The sequence below is a fragment of the Stenella coeruleoalba genome, assembly GCF_951394435.1.
Source record: "Stenella coeruleoalba genome assembly, chromosome: 1".
NCBI classification, from domain to species: domain Eukaryota; kingdom Metazoa; phylum Chordata; class Mammalia; order Artiodactyla; family Delphinidae; genus Stenella; species Stenella coeruleoalba.
Window position 1 is genome coordinate 96,567,740 of NC_137169.1, and position 19,545 is coordinate 96,587,284.

Sequence of the window (19,545 nt, forward strand, 5' to 3'; positions counted from 1 at the left end):
AAGAGAGAGGCCTGGAGCAGCCCTCAGAAGGACACCTTGATTTTGAACATCTAGACTCCACAACTGTGAGGCAATAACTTTCTGTTGTTTAGGCCATTCAGTCTGTGGTACTGTGTTATGACAGCCCTGGGAAACCAATATACTCATATATCCATAAAGTCCACAAGTCAATGTCTGTGATCACAGGCGTTTGGCAGCCCTTAATTATAGAGAAACTGGTTGGGAGGCTCACGCTCTCAGAGGCAAAAAGATAGAGCAGATAATCATTCCAGCTTGCTCCCAGCCTTGACACTTGGCTAACTAAGATGTTTTTCTTGCATTGGCCAACAGTGGTGGCATGACCCATTTGACTGTGGCCTTCTAGAGCCTGTTTTATATCTCCCTGAGCCTGGCCTATAAAAGGTGCTCAATAAATGTGTGCAGAGGGGATAGTGGGAAAATAGGCTTCTGGCCACCCTGGTCCAAGCCTCTCCAAGCAATGGGTTGGGCAGGGGAGTAGGGTACAGGCTATCAGTGGATGGAAGTTGAAATTGAGCACTGCCTCCTAAAGTTTATAGCTAAGCCCCAATTTTGGAAGACACAAGCAAAATATATTTTAGATGACTCAGGGTGGGCCAAGGACATTTCAGTTCAGGAAGCTGTTTTCCTGCTGCTTTATTAATTTTGCTGCTGAGGATAGATGAGATGCAGACTTCCATATCCAAGTCTTCATTAGATGCCCGGTTGATGCAGCCATGACAAATGGGAATGAAGCCCTTATGAATAAAAAAAAGATCAGCCCAGTATAAAAAATTGTAGACTAGAGAAAAGGAAATTTAGAGGAGCTGATAAAATACCCTATCCTTAATCAGACTGTCTGCATCACACATCAAATCAGCCTTAATGCCAAGATTTATTGGCCCTTGGGATTGTGTAAATGAAATAAGTGCTCGAAAATGAATGGGAAAGGAATTACCTGTATTAAAATGTATTTGCAGTGCCGACCTGCACACTGAGGCTTTTAGTTAAATGCAGGCTTTCAGCTTCTTTGGCTACCCCTCACTGTCTACCCAGCATGGACTCCCTCAGCCCCTGGGGAGTTTCAGAAAACATGCTTGTGGGGTAATAATGTGTCCCCTTGTCAATCATGGCTGCCACTGTCCTGGAAAAATCCTTCTTGGGCAGTGAAATATCTTCGTGTCTTTATTTCAGCGTCTACGAACTTAGTGAAGTGTTACTGGTCCTTACTTCAGAGTAGAGAATGTTGTGAAGACAAGATGACCCGTCTAGTTCTGCACACCCTGCCATGAAGAGCGGAGCGAGAAGATTTTTTTCGGCTGCCACCGTCTCTCTTGGAATCTGAATTTAGCTTCGGGAGCTTACCTATTGTTACAACACTGAATTACCCTCTTGTAAGACCTTGGACAAGTCCTCTAATGCCTTGATGTCTCAGATTTTTTTCAATTCTCCCTGAAGATAAGAATAGTATCCACCTCATAGCAGTGGTGTGGGAACTCCATGAGACGATGCATGTGAAGCCCCTCACACAGTCTCTGGGGCCACCGCAGACAGTGAACAGGTGAGAGCTGCTATCGTTGCCAGGACCTCAGGAAATGATAGCTGAGGCAAAGTTGAACTAGACTGTCGTTCAGGGCTCTTAGTTGCAAGCAACAGAAGCTGACTTTGGCTTATAGAGTAGGAAAGGAAATTTTAAAATGACACTGGTAGCTCACGGTTACCCAGTTGTTGGGAGGGCTGGAGAGCTCAGTCTAAGCTTCCAGTGACAAAGCTCCAAGCCCACCATGCCACCCCTGCCACTGGTCTTGTGGCAGCCCACAACAGCGTGCGGCACCAAGGCCGTTACTGTGGCAAGAACCTAACCTTATGCTTGCTACGCCCCGAAGCCAGACCCCCTCTGCTGCTGCCCTTGCCAGCAAAGTGGAATTTTCCCAGAGCCTCTGAATTGAAGTCTTGTGTGGGTAAGTTTAAGCAATGCAGCCTGGATCACATCCCTGGCTTTAGTTGCAAAGGAGGCTGAAGAGGAAATGTCTGCTTTCTATATCTGTTCTGCAAGTGCCTGAGCAAAGCAAAGGTATTCACCTGGGGCCGGGCAGCAAGAGAGCATTTCAAGTGTCTCCTACAGGGAGGGGGCTTCCTTCTTTGCGTGAGGGAGAGCTCTTAGGTGAGGCACGCACAGCTCCTTCCATACCTCAGAGAGCAACTTTACCAGGCAAAGTTCCACGCCCTGGCAAGGGGAGGGGAGAGCTATCTGCCCTTTCTTCTGCTTGAGTATAAGAATATGAAATTCGAGAGGTTGGTCATTTTGCTTTGTGCTTCTAGAGATAAGGGCCATGAAATGCATCTCAGAGTATGTATGTCCGCCAGCTTCGTGCCGTGTCCTCACTGTAGTTTCATTTTTTAAAATTGATTTCTCACTCCTAGTTTGCCAAATTCTATGTGGGTAGTAGTAATAAATCAGGCAGAGCTTCCTCACTCAAGGAGTTTATGTTCTATACAGTAAATAAGCTAGAGATCATGGAAAAAACAAAACAAAACCCAAGTTTTATTTTGGGTAAGAGAAGCTGTTTGAACCAATGATCATTACCAACAACAACCTGAGTGTTTGGCCCAGACCCGAGTCTGGGGCCACATTGTAAGGAAAGGACTCAGTGGGGCAGGCAGAGCTGCTTCTGGGAGGGAGAAGACACACGAACGAGTGAGTGAGAGAGAGAAGGATGAAAAGAGAAACACCAAACCCTCAAGGTCAAGGGCTTATCAGAACTTGAGTGTGTTGTCTTTGCCCTCCATGGTCCCTAGGAAAGCATCTAGCACACAGAAAGTGTCCAGCAAATGTTCTGTTAGGCGGGGAATCCCTTTGAAAATCTCAGGAAAGTGACCCTCTCCAACCCTTCATCTGTCCATTATTCTAGCTCCCAAGGAGCCAGTAGAAAGTGGGGGCAGGGACGCAATCACAGTGTCAAAAGCAGTGAAGGCAGTGGACAGTCTTCATAACTTACCTGACTGAAAATGGATTTCAGGGCTTCCCTGGTGGCGGAGTGGTTGAGAGTCTGCCTGCTAATTCAGGGGACACGGGTTCGTGCCCCGGTCTGGGAAGATCCCACATGCCGCGGAGCAGCTGGGCCCGTGAGCCATGGCTGATGAGCCTGCGTGTCCGGAGCCTGTGCTCCACAACGGGAGAGGCCACAGCAGTGAGAGGCCCGCGTATCGCAAAAAAAAAAATGGATTTCATCTCTCTAGGCCTCAGTTTTAATATCTGTAAACTTGGTTGGTTTCTCACTCAAGAACATTGCATTTACTCTTGTACTTAAAGATAAAAAATTAACATTTACAAAGCACATCTCTTCACATACATTATCTCTTGTTAATTCCACAGTCATCCCATCAGGGATCTCCATCCTCATTTTGTGGATGAAGTAACTGAGATCTGGAGGGGTCTATAGCTTGTCAAGGCCGTAGAACTTGAGAGTGACCACGGCTTTGGGACTCCAGAGCTAGGGCCGGCCAGTCTCCAGGATGTAGATCCCAGGTGAATCCGTCTCTCTGCAACTGTCTCCTCAACCAGTCCAGACAGCACAGGCCTGTGAGCCGGACCCAGAAAGTGGCCAGAGGCTGCTCTCTCCCCATCTCCCCTCCCAGCAGTGGGAGGACTTGTCTTGTCTACTCCTTTAGACACCAGGAGTAAATCAATTGACACATTAATTCTGGGCTGTCAGCATTTCCCCCAGGAGAAAGTCAGAGTCAGGGAGACTAATGTCTCATTGATCTTTCCAGTTGCCAAAGGGGAAGGGAGATGAATGTAATCCCATCTGTCAAGGTGGAGAAGGGCCCGTCTGAACGCAGGCTGGATGACTTTAAGGAGATAACAGTTTATCACTCTCTGGACAAGCAAATATGAAAGTAGGACAGCCTTCTCTATGAGTTGGTAGAAACATTGGTCAGCAAAGAGAAGGCCTGGAGAAATGAGTGGCACGATCTCTGGCCTTTGTTCCACTTGTCCTTCCCCTAGGACTTCGTGTTCTTTGTGTACACACAACTGCACAAGTGGGACAAAACCCACCCCTGACCCCCAAGAAATAGTTAACATTTGTTGAGGATTGATTATTGCCAGGTGCTGTACTAAGTGTTTTATATTTACTATCGAGCAGCTTTCTGAGGTGTTATTATGAGCACCATTTTACGGATGTGGAAACTGAAGCTCAGAGAGGTTGAGTGAGTTGCCCAAGGTTGCTGAGCTAGTGAAAGGTGAAAGGGTGGAGGCTGGCTCACCCTGAGTCTGCCCTCAACCACTCAGAGAACACACTGGTTACCCAGCCAGGAAAGTAGCCCAGCAGCCCTGCTTCGAGATCACTGAGTCTTCACTCACTCCTTCCTTGGTCAGCCCCTTAGGGAGCCCTGCTGACCCCAGCGGGGAGGTGTCTTTACCAGTGGTAGAGACTGAGCCAAGTCTGAGGGGCTGGGATGCCTGGAGGCCTCAGGGTGTCTGGACAGCTGAGGCTCTGGGAGCGGTAGAGGAGTGGGCAGGCCCAAGGCCATGGGTCTCAGTAGCACGCAAGGCACAGGCTCTGCTGAGGCTCCTCTGGGTTACCGCTGTGCATGGGTTCCCATGGAGGAGGGGGAGGTCAGCGACAGCCTCTCAGCAAGCCAGAAGCTGGGACATCCAGTGTCAAGCCACCATACAGGCTGCTGTGGCCGCCGAGAGCCTGAGGAAATGCCACGGCCATGGGCTAGGAAGCTCAGGTGGGAATGGCCTGGGGGCCACAACAATGTGATCTCAAAAACCCAAGGAAGGGGCTTCCCTGGTGGTGCAGTGGTTGGGAGTCCGCCTGCCGATGCAGGGGACGCGGGTTCGTGCCCCGGTCCAGGAAGATCCCACATACCGCGGAGCAGCTGGGCCCGTGAGCCATGGCCGCTGAGCCTGCATGTCCGGAGCCTGTGCTCCGCAACGGGAGAGGCCACAACAGTGAGAGGCCCGCGTAACGCAAAAAAAAAAAAACCCAAGGAGGAATGTGCACACCTGAGATCCTCAGGGAACACAAGTCTCAGCGTTAAATTCAAGCGGGACAGAAGCACCCTGCAGAGTAAAGATCCCCAAAGAGAGGGGCTTTGCCGCCAGCCGTGGCTGGGGACACTCCGCCAAGGCAAAGGTCACTTGAGGGTGGCAGTTCTTATCCTCTGTGGCCAGAAGTTAGGGTTTCTAATTAATACCACTTTGGATCAGACAGAGGTGGCTGCTCTGTCCCGGGCTTGTTTGCTGTTTATCCCTGTGATTGATGCTGGTAACCTTTAGAGTCTGTCAGGGAGATATTTCATGGAGGCCCCATGTGGTGGGATGGAGACAGCCAGGAAATGCAATTCCCTAGTTAAGGCAGAATCAGAGATGAATCTAAAGTATGGATGGAAAGGCCTAGGCCCTTTCTAGCCTCTTGTCAGGTAGGGGAAGGGGGTGCGGTGGAGGTGGAGGCTTGAGAGGACCTGGAGCTGTAGCAGGGACCTGTCCTGAAGAGAAATGACATATGAAAGAGGCAAGAGGCTTTTTTTTCCCTAAGGCTTTCTCATGGAAAGTGTCACATCTGTGTTGGCCAGTAGACTTTGCTGGCTAAGACACACAAGAAAGGAAGCAAACAGGAAGGAAAACACTCTTCCTGCTGTTTCCGCGGTCTTTAATGTTCGCTCCAAACCACCATGTCTATCTGCCAAAAGTCTACCCGTTAATCATAAGGCTGATTTCAAAAGTGAAAAGGTGTTTGAATCCCTCGATTAGAGATGATCTTCACCCCGACACCCACAGCACTTTGTATGTTACTGTCAAAGCATAATGTTCACACATTTAAAAACATGGCTCTCATAAAATATGGAATGGGCAGGTGTCAAAGATTTAGTAATTCATGAATGAGGGAACCAATAAGTTGGCAAAGCTGGTTCAAAGAGCATTTTGAGGAAATGGGTATTTACAAGCACTTAAAAGGAAATGTTCAAGTACAATATCTAGGTTAAGAACAAAACTGGTTGCCCTCACATGTATGGTCAAATGATTTTTGGCAAGCATGCCAAGACCATTCAATGGGGAAAAGATGGTCTTTTTTAACAACTGGTGCTGGGAAAGTGGAACACCCATGTGTAAAAGAATGAAGTTGAATTCTTACCTTATACCATGTACTAAAGTTAACTCTAAGCAGATCAAAAGACCTAAATGGAAAAGCTAAAGCTATCAAACTCAGAAGAAAACATAAGGGAAAAACTTCATGACGTTGGATTTGGCAATGATTTCTTGGATATGACACCAAAAGCACAGGAAGCAAAAGAAAAAAATAGATAAGTTGGACTATATCAAAATTAAAAACTTTTGTGCATGGAAGCAAACTATCAACAGAGTGAAAAGACAGCCCATGGAATGGGAGAAAACATTTGCAAATCGTGTATCAGATAAGGGGTTAATATCCAGAATATATAAAAGAACTCCTGCAACTCAACAACAAAAAACCCCAAACAACCTGGTTTAAAAAATGGGCATAGGACTTGAATAGACATTTCTCCAAAGAAGATATACAAATGACCAATAAGCACATGAAAAGATACTCAACATCACTAATCACTGGGGAAGTACAAATCAAAACCACAATGAGATACCTTATACCCATTAGAATAAAAAAACCAAAAAGTAGCAAGTGTTGGGAAGGATCCGGAGAAATTGGAACCTTTGTGCACTGTTGGTGGGAATGTACAACAGGACAGCCACTGTGGAAAACAGTATGGTAGTTCCACAAAAAATTAGACGTAGAGTTATTATATGATCCATCAGTTCCACTTCTGGATATATATCCACAAGAACGGAAAGCAGAGTCTCAACAGATGTTTGAACACCCAAGTTTATAGGAGTATTATTCACAATAGCCAAAAGGTGGAAGCAGCCCAAGTGTCCATGGACAGACGAATGGATGAGCAAAATGTGGTGTATATATACAATGAAATATGATTCAGCCTTAAAAAGGAAAGAAACTCTGACACATGCTACAATAGGAATGAAACTTAAGGACATTATACTAAGTGAAATAAACCAGTCTCATGGACAAGTACTGCACGATTCCACTAATATGAGATATGTAGCGTAGTCAAATTCATAGAGACCGAAAGTAGACTTTGGTTGCCAGGTGCTGGTGGGAGGGGAGAATGGGGAGTTATGTTTAATGGGTGTAGAGTGTCAGTGTTGCAGGATGAAAAGAGTCCTTGAGATGGATGGCGGTGATGGTTGCACAATGTGAATATAGTTAATGACACAGCTGTACACTTAAAAATGGTTAAGATGGTAAAACTTTATGTTATGTGTATTTTATCCCAATTAAAAACAAAACAGCTGGTTAATGTCTTACAAGGCAGTTAAAAAAATCAGTCTTTAATGTTATGCTTTCTATTGAATAGACATTATTTATATCTTTACTGGACATGGTCTACAAGTTAACATGTAACTTCACAGAGTCTGAGCCCTTAATTAATGGTAAATAGCCATTAAACAAAGATACCTTCCCCTGGGTGATTAAATAATCCTTGGGTGGACTTGCGAAACAATGACCAAATGACATTGGAAGGACTTACTGTCCTCTTGTGGCCATATTTCCAGGTTTTGAATTATTAGTATTATTTCTTAACATCACAGTCCTGTACATCCTTGCTTTTCCCACCAGTCCCTCGAGGGTAGGGGCTCTGTCTTATTCAGCTTTGCCTTCTCACTGTGTGCTCTGGTTTGCTGAATGGACCTGAAAAAGGACCAATGGGATAGAGCCACTTGGGAGCAGAAGACCTGCATTTAACTGTGTCTGTGACCATGACCATAGTCTCACCCATCAAATGAGGACATGGCACCCGAGTCCTGGGTGCAATGCTGGGCACTGGGGGTGCTGTCTAATCTCAGGGTTTCCGTCCAGCTCTAAGATGCTCGGATCCTAGTTTGGTCATCATCACACAAGAAAGGATGCAAACACATAAATGAAACATATAATGAACACACACAAGTGCCTTTTTCAGGTGCACATAATACACAGAGGCATTTTTTTCTAGCTTTTCTTAGAAGAGCCATTCTTGATGCCACGTGACGTCTGTGGCCCTGGCTCCTGGGTTGGGAGGTGCACAAAGATGTGCTGTTTATAGCTTTGCTAGAGAGGGAAGAGCTACAGTTTGCTGGAGGCAGGAGTACCTCCTCCCAGCAGCTGGGGGGCCCTGGGTCAGCAGGCCTCAGAGGGACAGTACCCGACCTCCAAGGCTGCCCTTGAGAAAGGAATTATATTGTCTTATTTTGCTGTTTTCAATTAATTTCTTGACAGATTCTGGCTGTTCCTCTTCTTGTTTTTCTTAGGACAGGAGGACTCCCGGTGATTTATTAAGAAGGTGAAATTATGTGCCCGGTTGGGAACTCTGGGGAGCTCTTGCTGAATTGAGCGTTCTGGAGCCAGATTTACAAGGCAGAATGGACCTGGGACTGCTCCTGGTGGCAGAAGCTGCTGGGCCACTGTGGATGGTCCTTCCCACATTGCACGATGTCCCCAGAGCCCTTGGAGCCATGCTCAGCCCCATCCTGGTATCCCCCGTGTCCCTCGTGCCTCTGCCATGGAGGTCCAACCGCTTTACTTGGCTGTGGGTCTCATCAACTTGCAGGGGAATCCATCTATCCCCCCTCCCAGCCTGGCTTGGCCCCCTACTCATAAGCACTTACACAGTATTTCACAAAGAAAATGTCTGCTGGCTGTGTCCCAGACTCTTGAATGTTAGCTCGCATTAGTCACGGCCACGGATGCGGCTGGAATCTTGCTGACCAGGTCCCCAAGGTCTCTGCTGGTCTGTACTCCCCATGCTTGGGTTGGAGGCACTGCGGAGGGTTTGGATGGTGAGTGTGGGCGCCTCCCAGCTGCACCATTTCCTGGCAACCACCAGGCTGCCTCACGTCTACTCTAGACCCTCGGTCTCAGCAGGGGAAACCAAAAATCTCTCCCTAGCACCACAATCATCTTTTGCTGGCTGCTAAGCACCCTTGCTCTGAAAACAATAACCAACCACCATAAAAACAGTAGGTCTGCCTTCTCTGTCTAAGCATGTACTGTGTAGGTGCTTTAGGGAGAGCCCCAGAGGCCAGGGAGGACACCAGCTAAGATGGGACAGAATGAGGATTATTATTAGTTCTAAATAATTCCAATACTCATGTTCTTTTTTATTATTCCCTTTCCCACTCCTTTCTAATTATTCTAAAGTAACATTTACTTCATTTTCTATTACCGAAAGAACGTGTGCGCAAATAGAAAACAGAAAATGTAGAAATGTATGAAGACAAAAGAACCACCAAGACAAATAAACCAAACCCAGGGTCATTAGCAGTTCCTCCTTGCCAAGATAAAATGTGAACATTTTAGTTCCTCTCTTTTCCGTCTTGTTCTTTGTGTGTGTCCATGCCTTCACACACACACACACACACACACACACACACACACACACACGTGTAAAGTGGGGATTACATTGTAGATTCTTTTTTGTTTCCAGCTTTTTCCACTTAGCCATATAATGTTAACATTTCCCCACATCAATAAAGGAGCTTCAGTCCCGGGCTCATTAACTCATCCAAGGCATGTTCTGCCCATCTTTGTTTTCTTCTGTGTCCAGCCATATGCCTCCTCTCTGGGCTTCACCCCAGGGGGACACAGAGCCTTTTCCAGCAGACTGAGCTTGTTGGTACTGAGGGGCTTGCTTTGCAAGTGACACATACTCCTTTTGTCTGTAAATCTATCGAACTGTATGCAGGATGGGCCTGTCATCTTGTTCAAATCCTATGAGAGAGAGAGAGAGAGAGAGAGAGAGAGCGCCTTTTCCACAAGGAGGCTCCAAGGCTGTGTGCACACCCCTCTGTCCATGCTGGATTTGGAACCAGAACAGCAAGAGCAGAGAATGGGGCCCAGCCCTGTTAGGATGGCTGACCCCCTTCCAGCTGCTCCAGTCCTGTTTCCTAAAGGGAATTAATTGTTGGTCTCGGGGAAAGAATTCTCAAAGGACTGTTGCAGGGACATGGTAGGAACTGTTGACCTTGAGACCTGTACATGCTAGGTCTTATTTTCAGCTGAAATGAACCACTAACTGAGGGAAAAGAAGAGTATTTCACTTTGTGGTGAATCCTTTGAGCCTACGGGAATCATCTTGGCCCATGTTTATGTGTCGCCTGGCCTCCGTCCAGGGGGGCCACGTCCTTAGAAAGGATTGGCAGTCCAGGAGGCAAGGTTCCTGGGCAGCCTTTCCAAGGTTCAGCCCTGACCTCTTTGCCAAAGGGTGTTTTTTTTTTTGCGGTACGCGGGCCTCTCACTGTTGTGGCCTCTCCCGTTGCAGAGCACAGGCTCCGGACGCGCAGGCTCAGCGGCCATGGCTCATGGGCCCAGCCCCTCCGCGGCATGTGGGATCTTCCCAGACCGGGGCACGAACCCGCATCCCCTGCATTGGCAGGCAGACTCTCAACCACTGCGCCACCAGGGAAGCCCTGTTTGTTTGTTTTAAGCAGTTTATTTCATGAACCACTAGAGCTGGGGAAAACGTTGATGAGTCATAACCCCATTCCCAGCACCAACAATCTATAGCTCTCAAAGGAAGAACTGTAATTCCAACTCGTTGACCTGAACCAGGAGGCTAAATGCACTGCTAGAATTCATTTCTGTGATTAGAGACAAAAACATAACTGGGGCCTCCTATTAGGAGTTGAAACTCCCTTGATCCTGAGCCTTCGGCTGTTATCTCATTGATATTTTCAAGGATAAATCCAGTATAAATGGATTATTTCTGAACAGAGTCCCGTGATTAGAAAATACATGGCACGTGTGCCAACAGTTTCCCATGCTGTACGCATGACAGACACCACCAGTCAGTGCTGGCGCTCTCTCCCACGGAGCCCAGAGATGACTTCAGACCCAGTCTCAACACATTCTTCTAGGCAGCCATTAAAATCAATCAGCATTGGCGTATGGAATGAAATCATTTGACTTTCCTGAATTAGTTTATAATCATAGGGAGGATTTCCTTTTTTGTTTGTCTGTTTGTTTTTCCCAATAAGAATGAGGGCAGAGTATGGAGGTTCCTTAAAAAACTAAAGATAGATTTGCCATATGATACAGCAATCCCGCTCCTGGGTATGTATCCGGAGAAAAGTCTAATTCAAAAAGGTACATGTACCCCAATGTTCATAACAGCACTATTTACAATAGCCAGGACATGGAAGAAACCTAAATGTCCATCAACAGATGAATGGCTAAAGAAGATGTTAGATATGTATACAATGGACTATTAGCCATTAAAAAAAGAATGAAAAAATGCCATTTGAGGTGACATGAATGGACCTAGAGATGATCATGCTAAGTGAAGAAAATCAGAAAGAGAAAGACAAATATCACATGATATCACTTATATGTGGAATCTAAAACATGATACAAATGAACTTACAAAACAGAAACAGATGCACAGACATAGAAAACAAATTTATAGTTATCAAAGGGGAAAGAGTGGGGAGGGATAAATTAGGAGTTTGGGATTAAGAGATACACACTACTATAAACAACAGGGTCCTACTGTATAGCACAGGGAACTATATTCACTATCCTGTAGTAAAAACCATAATGGAAAAGGCTATGAAAAAGAATATGTATACACCTTGCTGTACATCAGAAACTAACCCAGAAAGGTGGAGGGAGATGGAGGAAGTTGGGTTAAGGAGAGCCACGCGTCTTTTTCTGCTCTTACCATTTTCTGATTTAAGACTTGATATGACTCTTCTCACGTTGCCACAGGCAGCCTCTGTTCCTGCCTGTTCCTCATCCAGCCCTAGGACTTTTTCCATCTCTAGGCAGGGCAGCTTGAAGCGGGGCTGGGGTTTCCTTCTTCCTGAAGGTAGGCAAGGGGCAGAGCTCTGTCCCTGGTGATTTGCAGCTGGCCCATGCCCTCGGGTCGGGTAGTGACCCCTGGCTGGCTGTGCTTCCCAAGACCCCCTACTTTAAATGATTCAACTGTGCCACTCCATACCCTGCTGATCTCAAGATGTTCTCAAGAAAAGTTATGTTCATTTGCTAACTCTTATTATTATTATTAATTTTTTGCGGTACGCGGGCCTCTCACTGTTGTGGCCTCTCCCATTGCAGAGCACAGGCTCTGGACGCGCAGGCTCAGCGGCCATGGCTCACGGGCCCAGCCGCTCCGCGGCATGTGGGATCCTCCCGGACCGGGACACGAACCCGTGTCCCCTGCATCGGCAGGCGGACTCTCAACCACTGCGCCACCAGGGGAGCCCCAGTCGGTAACTCTTACATGAGAAAAAAAAATAGAGGAAAGTAGAAGATGTCCCTCGGCTGAAGAGGGTCCCCAATATGCCGCCAAGAGAATTATTTGTTTTTAATTTAACTGCTTTTATTTAATGAAATATTTCAACATGGGTTGAAGAATAATACTAAAACAATCACCCACATACTCTCTGCGGCTTCAGAAATTGAAGGATTATTCTTTCATGAGAAGAAGAGAGTAATGCAGGGCCTGAACTGGGCCAGGGGCCCCCCGGGGCTCTCCAGGAGGAGGCAGCTGACTTATTTCAGTGGGCAATTGGCCAGCTCAGATTTATGACCCAATATAGAGCAGCTTCCATTTATTGTATTGTTCAGTCAGCACCGGCTGGAAATGATACCTGCTTCCTTTCTGTGAGGCCCTGCCTCTGTGTCCTCACGGGCTGCGCGGGCAGGTGGCTCCTGCAGCTGTCTGCTCTGATGCTCCACCATCGCCGTGTTCGGACCACCCTGAGTTTTTACTTTCCACGTGTTTCCATGGCTCATCCTGTGTGAGGGACTGTGGAGCTCACTCTTTTCCGGGGACTGGGAAACAACCATTTGCTTCCTCACGGCAACTCACAGACCACAGCCTTTTGGGTTTTTAATGGCAGAGCCCAGAACGGGCAGGAGGGCTGTGTTGGGTCTTGCGCTTATATTAGCTCTTCCAGGTGGATGGGTTCCTAGTAGGAGAAGACGAACTGTTTCATTTTTTCTTTCTCGTGTTTTCGCCCTCACCAGGGACCTGGACTTTGCATCCCAGCCAGGGGGGTTGGGACCTTGCTAGCATCTGCAAGTGCAAAAGCTGTACTCAAAGAAGGTTTTCACAGTACGTATTGTTATAATGACCATCTGGGTGATGCTTGCTAACCTTCCCTCTGCAGCAGGCCACTCAGAGCACACCTGACTATGTTCTTCTCCTCTCAAAACCCTTCAGGGGTCCCCATTGCCTTGAATTTGATTAAAAGTCCAAGTTTGGGCATTCAGTTCCTTCATGAACTCCTGCCTGCTTACCCACCGAATCTGGTCTCTCACTCCTTCTTGCATTGAATTTTTAACTAAATTAAAAAAAAACTTTAAACTAAACACTAAACTGAGTTCATTTCTGCACATTCCCCCGCATGCTCCCCCCTCCCTCCAAAATCAGGCTCTGCTCATTCCCAGGATACTTTTCAACTTCCCTCACCTTCCAACCTGCCTGATACCACACCCCGCCCCCCCCGGCCCCGGCCCACATCCCACTAACAACGGTCTGCGCTCAGTGAGGCCATGTGGACGGCTCTGTTGTGGGGAACTGTCACACTTACCCTGGTGGCCATCTCTCTGAGCACAGGTCAGAGCCTCTAGTCTTGAGCACAGTGCCGGTCACGTGGTAATCCTATTGCACAATAACCAATATCAAGGCTGCAAAGGACAAAGAACTTTATTTGGGGTCTTAAGAATTGCAGTTTGGGAGAAAGATTTGGGTAAAACTGAAAAAGTGTTCTGGGGAAATAAAAACGATCAGGGGCTTATAAAGGCAAGAGCCATGAGGCTGCCTTCTGACACAAGAAAGGAAATATTTGTCCTGCAGGGATAGACCATCACAGGTTGTTTTAGGGTAAGGGTCTGATAAGCATCTTGAGTTTCTGGCAGAAGTTCTGGATGACTTTGTCAGGACACTAAGTGGTCAAAAGGTCAGCTTCCACCCAGGCTGGGACGTGCATAAGTCACACTTCCTCAGAGGCCTCCTGGCTCTGTTTTAGAGAGCTCGCTTACCAAAACCGACTCCATTTTGATTTCCTTTTCACAATCCCTAGTAGGTGTCCATCGAGTGGACGCAAGGTCTTGGGGTCATTCCTCAGCCTGAGATCCTGACTCCAACCCCAGGTTGTCTTCTACCTTCTGCTGGAGCCCACTGACCAGTCCCCCAGTTCTCAGAAGCAGATTCTTCAGTGTTTTGACTTAGTCACTCAACCCACGAGGACTGAGTAGGTGTCAGCCTAGTTGGGCTGGGGGGTGGGGACAAAGGTGCTCACACTTTGACTGGAGCCACGTGGAAACAGTGACAACAAAATCCAGTGAGAGAGGTTGAGGGATAAGTGCTGAGGAGGCCAGAGGAGGACGCTGCCCACTCTCTGGTTGCTCCTTCCCAGTGTCCTTCCCTGGGCTCCTTCCTCAACCTCCCCCAGGTCCCCAGTCTCTCTGCCCCTACTACACATTCTCTAGGAAATGGCGGCCATGCCAAGGTGTCTACCTTTCCACCGATGACTCCTAAGTATTCAGGCCCAACCTCTCTGTGAGGATCAGAGAGGTTCAGTGACTTGGCCGAGGCCACACAGTGACGAGCAGCAGAGACGGCAGAGTGCTGCACCCCTCGAATCTGCTCTTTGCTCCTCAGGTCCACTCCCCCACTTCTTTGCCTTGCTTTGCCTCCTGGAGGCTGACCTGGGGAATGGCAACCATGGGCTCCCGTGCTGGCTGGTCTCCAGTTGGCTTTGGCTAGTAGGTCCCTCACACCACTGGAGGAAAGGAAGAAAATGGAACTAGGCATTTATTCCTCTGGCATGCTCCCGATGAGGTCACCTGGTTTGGCAGTCCCTTGGCCAGAAGGTCGCAGAACCTCTCAAGAGAACTCCTCTACGTGGCTCTCTCCTTCTGGTCTATGCAACGGTCTTCTCCCTTGTCTTCTGGCCTGGAACTCCTCCCCTCTGCCGTTACCAGCCCCAAGTTGCTGCACTAGCCCTTGTCTTTCCCCTACACCAAGCCCACACACACTTTTACGAGAAAACTCTCCCTGCACTGTCCTAATTTGAGTCCCTCCCCATTTCTTGTGGGGACCCTGACCGATGCGTGTTCCTTCTCCTGCACATCCTGAATTGGTGAATTACATCGACTCCTACACATTTCTCCAAACGTCCATCATCTGCTACTCTTCCTTCCCCTTCACCCTACTCTCACACCCACAAGTTTCTCAAGTCTGTCCCATGGTCCCACCCCACCTCTGCCACCTAAGGCTGGGCTTTCTCCACTCTCACCCCATCTATTGACATAGCCTCCTGGTTGACAGAGCATCTCCACACTTGACTCCGCTCATCCATCTCGTCCTTCCTGAAGATTCCTTCAAATATAATAGTTCTTCGTCATCCACAAGAAGAAATCTACCTGTATCAGCATGCCTGACCAGGCTCCAGTCTCATCCCTGCTGCTCGTCACTTCCAATCCGTATCCCTGTGCACTGCCCCCAAATGCACTGGGCTCTGTCTGTCTTTCTGCCTTCATAAACATGACTTGTGCTGGCTGGAGCTTCTTCTCTCCACGTCTGTTGAGTGAACTCCACTCAGCCTCTGGCTCCAGCACCCCCTCCTCCAAGGGGCCTGTTCCTTTGGCCGCCGCTGAACCTAGTGCTTTGATGATAGCCTGTCCGTTTCCTGGAATGGATCGTCTGTTTGCTCACCAGCTTCTCCACCTGATGTATGGCAGAGCAGGAGTTGAATCCAAGAGCTGATTCCCAAGCTTACGCCCCTTCCACCACCCTGTACCCTGCTCCCCACAAGAATAGCTACTTCATGGGGTTATTGGGGATAATGCCTGAAACACAGCAGGAGCTCAATACATACTGTTATGAATGAGAGACCAGGCTGGGAGTCCCCCTATCTCATCTCTTATTTTCTGTGCATCTCCTGGTCCTTCTGGTCTCCTGCCTCCCACACTTAAAGTACGTTTCTGGACAAACTGCTGAGGCTCTAGTCAGAGATGAAGCTCCGTCAGGAAGATTGGATACTGGGCCAGCTGTCAGGGAGCCTGGCTTGTCAGGTCTGAAATTGAAAATGTTAGTGATGGGCAGCACTTCAGATGAGTCTCTGTGTGTGTGTGTGTGTGTGTGTGTGTGTGTTTGTGTGTGTGTGTGTCTGCGTCAACGTGCTGAGGAGGTGCTATCCATCGGGGTAGGAAGATGGAACTTGCCCCCCAGCAGTCTTGCCTAGCTGCTGGCCTCACTCGACTCTATCTCTAAATTCCTACTTTCTTTGAAAATCCCACATGGGTCCTTCCCAGAACCAGAAAAATTATTTTTCTTTCTTTCTGAAATAGGGCACCTTAATTCCATGACTCTACTTGCCTAGCATTGAGAGACCTCGACCACCTCCCATGTTTTGTTATATGTGGTGGAATTTCATTTTTAGGGGAAACCGCTACAGTTCAGCCTGTAGAAGCTGAGGGAAAGAGCAGATAGCCGGTCATTATGGGGACATAGGGAATTACAGGGCTCCTTCTCCTGCTTAGTGGGGATGTAGTTGATGAAAGGGATAACTGCTATTAACCTCATCTCCTCTCTCCTCCCAAATACCAAGAACAGAGAGGAGCTGCTTGCTGAGCTCAGCCTCGCTGCTCGCACACCAGAACCCATCCCCTTAGAGACCCGCATTTGCCAGGTGGGCTGTTGGGTGGAGTGAGGGGAGATCGTGCCTTTTTTCTGATGTCCTTCACAAGCATCAGTATCTGAGTGAAACCAGAGAGCCCCTGCCTCAGATGGCTGGGACCTGAGCATCCTTTTCCTCCTTTCCCTCCTCCTGGCCCTAGTAGGAACCTGCAAGTTAGAGGTGGAAACAAGTCAAGGGCTTTGGTGAGCCTGGCATTTTTCTTAGTCCTCTCCATCCTCCCTGCCCTTCCTGTCATGGCACCTGCTGACAGTAATTTCCCAATAGCTTGTTTCTCCTGGATAAAGAAGATGTGGTATGCATATACAATGGAATACTACTCAGTCATAAAAAAGAATGAAATAATACCATTTGCAGCAACATGGCTGGACCTAGAGATTATCATACTAAGTAAAGTAAGTCAGAAAGAGAAAGACAAATAGCATATGATACCACTTATAGGTGGAATCTAAAATATGGTAAGCTGTGACAAAGCCAGAGAGAGGCATGGACATATATACACTACCAAACGTAAAAGAGATAGCTAGTGGGAAGTAGCCGCATAGCACGGGGAGATCAGCTTGGTGCTTTGTGACCACCTGGAGGGGTGGGATAGGGAGGGTGGGAGGGAGGGAGACGCAAGAGGGAAGAGATATGGGAACATATGTATATGTATAACTGGTTACCTTGATAGACCGAATCCTCCAATCCCAGTGACAGGAGAAACAGGCACCATGCTCCTGGGTATCATCTGGGAGAAACAAAACACTCTCCAAGCACAGACTTTACGTCCTTCTCTTTAGGCTGGTTGGGCCAACTTAAGTCCTGCATCCACCCTGGAGCCACAGGGGTTACTGGGTGAGCGACGTGATGGGCTGATATGACCTATGTATACCCAGCGCTGGTACGAGGAGGAGTAACCGTCACTTTCCTGAGTCACAGTTTGTAAGCTCCCTGGGGGTTGTGCTACGTGGAGAAGAGGTACACACTGAACGAAATTTGGTTTCTGTTAGGAGGAAAGATGTGGGAAATGGTCTCCTAGAGCAGTGTTTTTCAAACTATGGTTTAACCCATTGGTGGTCATGAAATCAGGTTACATTATGGCCCACAGGCCAAATTCAGCCCACCACCCATTTTTGTAAATAAAGTTTTATTGGAGCACAGCAGGGCCCATTTCTTTCCTGTCGTCTATGGCAGCTTTCCCACCACAATGGAAACCTTGAGTAGTTACAGCAGAGATTATATGGTCCTCAAAGTCTTAAAGAGTTACTAACTAGACCTTTACAGAAAAAGTTTACTGATCCCTGACTAAAGAGTTGCAACAAGCATTAAAGGATGAAACAGACTAGAGTATCAGAAAATATCAGAGTGCATTGCATGTGACAAGAATGAGTATTACTGAATGAAAGCTTTCAATTTTATATAAACATACATCCATACTTGTGGGTGCTGGGCTATAATTTATTTCTTAAGGTAAATCATAGTAAAACAGTTTGAAAAACTGCTCTAGAGCACTGATTATTTTCCTTTTTTCTTTCTTTCTTTCTTTCTTCCTTTCTTTCTTGTTTCTGTCTTTGTTTTTTTCTTTCTTTCTTCTTTTTCTCAAGGTATAATTGACATATAACATTATATTAGTTTCTGTACCATGTAATGATTTGATGTTTGTATACATTGTGAAATAAAAGCACCATTCATTTTTCACATAGAAATAGCTTCTTTTTTTTTTTTTTTTTTTTTTTTTTTTGCGGTATGCGGGCCTCTCACTGTTGTGGCCTCTCCCGTTGCAGAGCACAGGCTCCGGATGCGCAGGCTCAGCGGCCATGGCTCACGGGCCCAGCCGCTCCGCGGCATGTGGGATCCTCCCGGACTGGGGCACAAACCCGTGTCCCCTGCATCGGCAGGTGGACTCTCAACCACTGCGCCACCATGGAAGCCCAAAATAGCTTTTTAAGGAGGTTGGTTTGTAATAGTGCTGTCCCTTGGTTTGGGTGTCACCTACCTACCTGAGAGGCTAGGTGATGAGAGGCTAGGGCAGATGCCTTGAGTTAACAAGAGGGGCCATGAAACCAGTTTTTGGTAGTGACCTGGGAGTGCCGGCTGAGCAGGAGTCTGGCAAGAAGAAAGCTGGCCGGCAGAGTCAGACTCAGGAGGGTCCATGCTGGGAGGCGGAGGCATGCCGGGCTGGGGCAGGAGTCCCGGCCCTCACTGTAGGTTCCACTACAACCCAGCCCAGCAAGTCCCCTGCCTCTTGTCAAAGTGAAGGAAGACCTCTGAGCTGCTGCTATGCTAACAGTCTGTGACTTTCAAAGGGACGTCCACCTCATTCCATGGATGGAAAACCAAGGACCAGAGGAGACCCCCCTCCGAGAACTCAGGGGCAGGATTAGGGGCTCTAGCCACTCAGGAGCTCTCTACCAACCTTCCTCCTGACCCTGAGTTTCCTTTGGCTCAAGCTCCATCTATACCTAGGAATTTGCTTGTGTGGACTGGACCAGATGGGAACTGTCTGGGAGTACTGATCGCCGGGCTTTCCTCTCCAGAGGACCCTGCTCTGACCTGCACAAAGGGGAGGAAATCTCTCCAGCTGCCCAGGAAAGGGGGTCTGGCCCACCACAGGTTTCCCTGTTTCTGGGCCTCTGACTGTTAGCAATTGCCTTCCTTGTCCTCCATCTCTGGGCCATCCTCTTGCTGAGCTGGGAGTAATTAGAGTGCAAGCAGGCTGAAGTCGCCCAACTGTCTCCCAGACCTCCCTGCCCTGCTGTTAGCAAGGCAGCACGAGCCTGTTTATGGCTGCTGCCACTTCAAAGACATTGCTAGGCTCTCAT